This window comes from Puma concolor, chromosome C1 (assembly GCF_028749965.1).
Source record: "Puma concolor isolate L17-30 chromosome C1, mPumCon1.1.hap2, whole genome shotgun sequence".
In the NCBI taxonomy this organism is placed as follows: Eukaryota; Metazoa; Chordata; class Mammalia; order Carnivora; family Felidae; genus Puma; species Puma concolor.
The window spans coordinates 191,011,708-191,016,346 of record NC_141674.1 but is presented as its reverse complement, the minus strand read 5'-3'; the positions used below and the strand labels follow the sequence as shown (position 1 = coordinate 191,016,346).

The window sequence follows — 4,639 nt, the reverse complement described above, 5'->3', positions numbered from 1 at the left end:
GAAGTTGACTCTTTCCTGTCAGCTGCCCCTATCTTTCTCACCTCATATTACCCACCAAAATCAGACTTGCTCCCTACTACTGTTCTAATAAGCTCTTCTAGCATGGCTCCAGGATCACAATTACCAAATGGACATTTTTTTTTTAAGTTCTCTTCTCCAGGACTTCTTTCAATAGCATTTTATGCTGTCTATTACCACCACCCTCTATTGATTAATTCATCATGACTTATTGAGCATTAACCATAAATGTTGTATTATGTAGAGTTTAGGTGCCAGGCATACAGTGATAAAGTCTGCCTTAGGTTGTGTTTCCCCAGGAAGCAGACCCAGAGACAGAAGTTCAGTGTAAGTCGTTTATTTGGAAAGAGATTCTGGAAACACTGGTAGGGGAGTGAGGAAGTAAACAGAGGAGAAAAAGCCAATATAGGTACATTCATGAGCAGGAAGGATAATTTGGCTCAGTCCTGCTTTGGACCTCTCAGAGACAGCAGAATGGAAACTTCATCACTGTCCCTGACACGGGGCAGAGGAAAGGAAATATTCTGTCACCTCCCATCTGTCAGTAACTTCTCGGCTCCTCCAGCCTGCCTCATAAGAGGACCAGCATGCTTGAGGAAAAGCCTCAGACAGAACGTTGTGGAAGCTTGCAGTGAGAAGCTGTTGGTATCTATGGCAACAGGGGATATGTCAGGGGCACCAGCAGAGTCTGCTGCAAAGACAGGCAAGATTCATGTTCTGTGGAGCTTCCAGAGACAAATAACACAATGTGAGCAAAAAAATGAATAATGTAGGGGTGCCTGGGTGGCTCAGTCAGTTAAGTGTCCAACTCCGGCTTAGGTAATGATCTCACAGCTCGTGAGTTCGAGCCCTGCGTCAGGCTGTGCTGACAGCTCAGAGACTGGAGCTTGCTTCAGATTCTGTCTCCCTCTCTCTCTTCCCCTCCCCCTGCTCACGCTCTGTCTATCTCTCCTTCAAAAATAAACATTAAAAAAAATTTTAATGAGTAATGTAATTTCAGATACAGACAAATATCGTGAAGGAAATGAAACGGTGCGATGTGATGACCACTGGTGTTGGCAATGCGGGTTGAATTGTGTCCTTTCAGATGTTGGAGTCCTAACCCCCAGTACCTCAGAGTGTGACTATTTAGAAATCGTCCTTATGGAGGTAATCAAGTTGGACATCATTAGGGTGGTAATCCAATATGATGGGGTTCTTATGTAAAGGGGACATTTGGACACAGAGATTCACAAAGAGGGAGATGATGCGATGAGACACAGGAAAAAGACAGCCCCACAAAAGGCAAGGAAAGAAGGCTGGATCAGATTCTCCTTCACAGCCCCCAGGAGGAACCAACCATGACAGTACCTTCATTTTAGACTTCTAACCTCCAGAGGGTGAGACAATAAATGTCTGTCATGTAAGCCACCTGGTCTGTGACAACTTTGTTATGGTAACCCTCACAAACTAATACAGTAGGTGTCTACTAATTAGATGGGGTGGTCAGGGAAGACCTCTCTTTGGAGGTAATATTTAAGCTGAGGCCTAACTAAAGGCAAGAGCCAGCCTTGCATAGGTCTGGGGCAGAGCACTTTAGACAAAGGGATAAGTAAACGCAATGGCCCAGAGGGAGAATGGAGTTGGTATGTTTAAAGAACAGAGAAAAGACTTTGGTGTGGCTGGATTTAGTGAGCTGCAGTGGCAGAATGTGCAGATGGGGTCAGAGAACTGGACAGGGTTCAAATGTGGGTCCACTGAGGTCATGATAAAGTTTGGATCATAGTCAAAGTACAATGAGAAACCATTGGAGGGTTTTAATCAGAGGAATGACATGATCTTATTCATGGTTTTGTAAAAGCATTCTGTCTGCTACGTGGAGAATGGTCTAGGTAGAAGGAGAATAAGATCAGAACCAGGGAGGCCACTCAGAAATCTGTTGCAGTTGTCTAGGGGAGAGGTGTTAGCATCTAGGAGTCGTGGGGTGCCTGCGGAAGAAAAAGAAGTGCAGACATTCATATATAATTAGGAGCTGAATTGATAAGACTTTCTGGTGGGAGGAGGTTGGTGGGGGGGGCGGTAATCAGAAAGGTATCTGTTTGCTTACTTGAGCAGCTGGGTGAATGGTGAGCTATTTACTGAGATGGGAAAGCCTGGGAGAAGAAAAGGTTGGGGTGAGAAGGGAGGAGAATCTCTCTTTCCTTGGCTTTCAGGATACTGCCTACTCCTGTTTTTCTCCAACTCTCTGACTCTTCTTCTTCTTCTTTTTTTTAAGTTTATTTATTTTGAGAGAGAGAGCATGCACGTGCGCAGGGGTACACATGCACAGGGTTGGCTCTTGCCTTTAGTTAGGCCTCAGCTTAAATATTACCTCCAAAGAGAGGTCTTCCCTGACCACCCCATCTAATTAGTAGACACCTACTGTATTAGTTTGTGAGGGTTACCATAACAAAGTTGTCACAGACCAGGTGGCTTACATGACAGACATTTATTGTCTAACCCTCTGGAGGTTAGAAGTCTAAAATGAAGGTACTGTCATGGTTGGTTCCTCCTGAGGGCTGTGAAGGAGAATCTGACAGAGAGAGAGAATCCCAAGTAGGCTTCACGCTGTCAGTGCAGAGCCCGACGTGGGGCTCCATCCCACGAACCGCGAGATCATGACCTGAGCAGAAATCAAGAGTCAGACACTTAACTGACTGAGCCACCGAGGAGCCCCTGTGACCCTTCTTTCTGTTTTTCTTCTTGGTTCCTCTTTCTCTATTCACAGAAATGTTGGCCTTCCATTTTCCTTTCTCCTTTCTCCTCATACTCTCCTTGGTTGATTTCATCCTTTTCCAAAACTCTGGTACCACCTCTATGCCAATCACTACCAATTGTACATAACCAGCCCAACCTCTCTTCAGAGTTTTCAGAACTACATTTTCAACTGCCTTGTAGATTTCATACCTGGAAATTCAAACTAATGTGTCCAAGCCTCTCTAAACCCATCCATTCAGGCTTACCCTCAAATCTACTCATCTAGGTGGGTTCTCTAACTCAGCCAGTGGCTCAACCATACACCTTTCCTCTCTTGTTCTCATCTCCTCCCACATCTACCCCACATTCTTCCCTAAGCCCCATGATTGTTAAATGTAGTTATAAGAACTGTTACTGTGGAGCAGAAGAAAAAGCATTAAGAATTAGGATTTTAAACAGTGTGAATGATTTATCTAGAATTGAAAATCTTTCAAGATAGTATTCTAAGGTAATGTGAAATATTGTGAGGTTATCTGAAATACTTCATGATTGGGAAATCTGCTTGATGAAAACATAAATTTACTAGAGGAGAGTAATGGGGAAGAGTTCTTAGGCCATAAATTAGGCATCAAACATTTAAGTACAGATTTTGTCACTAATTTACCATTTGTTCTTGGCTAATGTCATTTACCACATTTGTGTCTGAGTTTTCTAATTTGTCAAATTGCTATGAAAATTAATCCCATTCCTATGCAACTCACAAGGATGTTTCACCATAAAGGAAAGAAGAGTGTTATCATTAAAAGTGTCAGGGAGGAAATAGAATCAAATAGTATATTAAAATAATAACCCATCATGACCAAGTAGGGTTTAATCCCAGAAGTAAAAACAGTTTAGTATTTAGATATCTATTAATATTACTCACTACGTTAACAGATAGAAGAAAATAAGTCATATAATTATTGAGAAAGATGCCCAAAACCATTGGAAAATATTCAACATTAATTCATGATTTAAAATAAAAACCCTCTTATTAAGGTAAGCAACTTTTAATTTTGGGCTGGCTAGTTACATTTACTTTGTATTTCTCATAAATAGTAGGTTTAGGGTGAAGAGTATCAAAAGCCCTTGCTTTCAAAAATTGTTTTTTGCCCTTCCTTTTTGTTGCCATCGCTAAAGCACCAGCAGCCAAAATGAAGTTCAATCCCTTTGTGACTTCTGACCAGAGCAAGAACCACAAAAGGCATTTCAATGCATCTTCCCACATTCGCAAGAAGAAGTCTTCCTCTCTCTCCAAAGAGCTGAGACAGAAGTACGAGGTTCATTCCATGCCCACCCGAAAGGATGATGAAGTACAGGTTGTGTGAGGCCACTACAAAGGTCAGCAAATTGGCAAAGTAGTCCAGGTTTACTGGAAGAAATACATCATCTACCTTGAATGAGTACAGTGAGCGAAGGCAAATGGCATGCCTGTCCATGTGGGCATCATCCTAACAAGGTGGTTATCACTAGACTAAAACTGGACAAGGACCACAAAAAGATCCTTGAAGGTAAAGGCAAATCTCATCAAGCAGGAAAGGAAAAGGGCAACTGAAGGGAAGAAACAATTGAGAAGATGCAGTACTAAAGTAATCTTATATACGGCTTTAAATAAAAACCGTTAAAATGAAAAAAATACTTTTCAATTAAAAAAAAAAAAAACCTACCCAAAATACTTTTCAGTGGTAACAAGCATGAAAGAATAGAATTTGAAGTAGAATTTCATTATTTGAAATCATGTTAAAGGCTTATACTTGTTCCATTATTTTCTTTTTATGGATAGCATTGGTCACAGCCTTAATTTATTGATACACAGTCTTAGATCAGAAATGCAATCTCCCATAATAACTGTGTAAAAGAATACCTG

General features: G+C 41.4%; 1 pseudogene; it reads left to right on the top strand.

The window, feature by feature from the left end:
- The first annotated feature begins 3,781 nt into the window (after window positions 1–3,781).
- On the top strand, window positions 3,782–4,360 carry LOC112866747 (large ribosomal subunit protein uL24 pseudogene; annotated as a pseudogene).
- The last annotated feature ends 279 nt before the right edge of the window (window positions 4,361–4,639 follow it).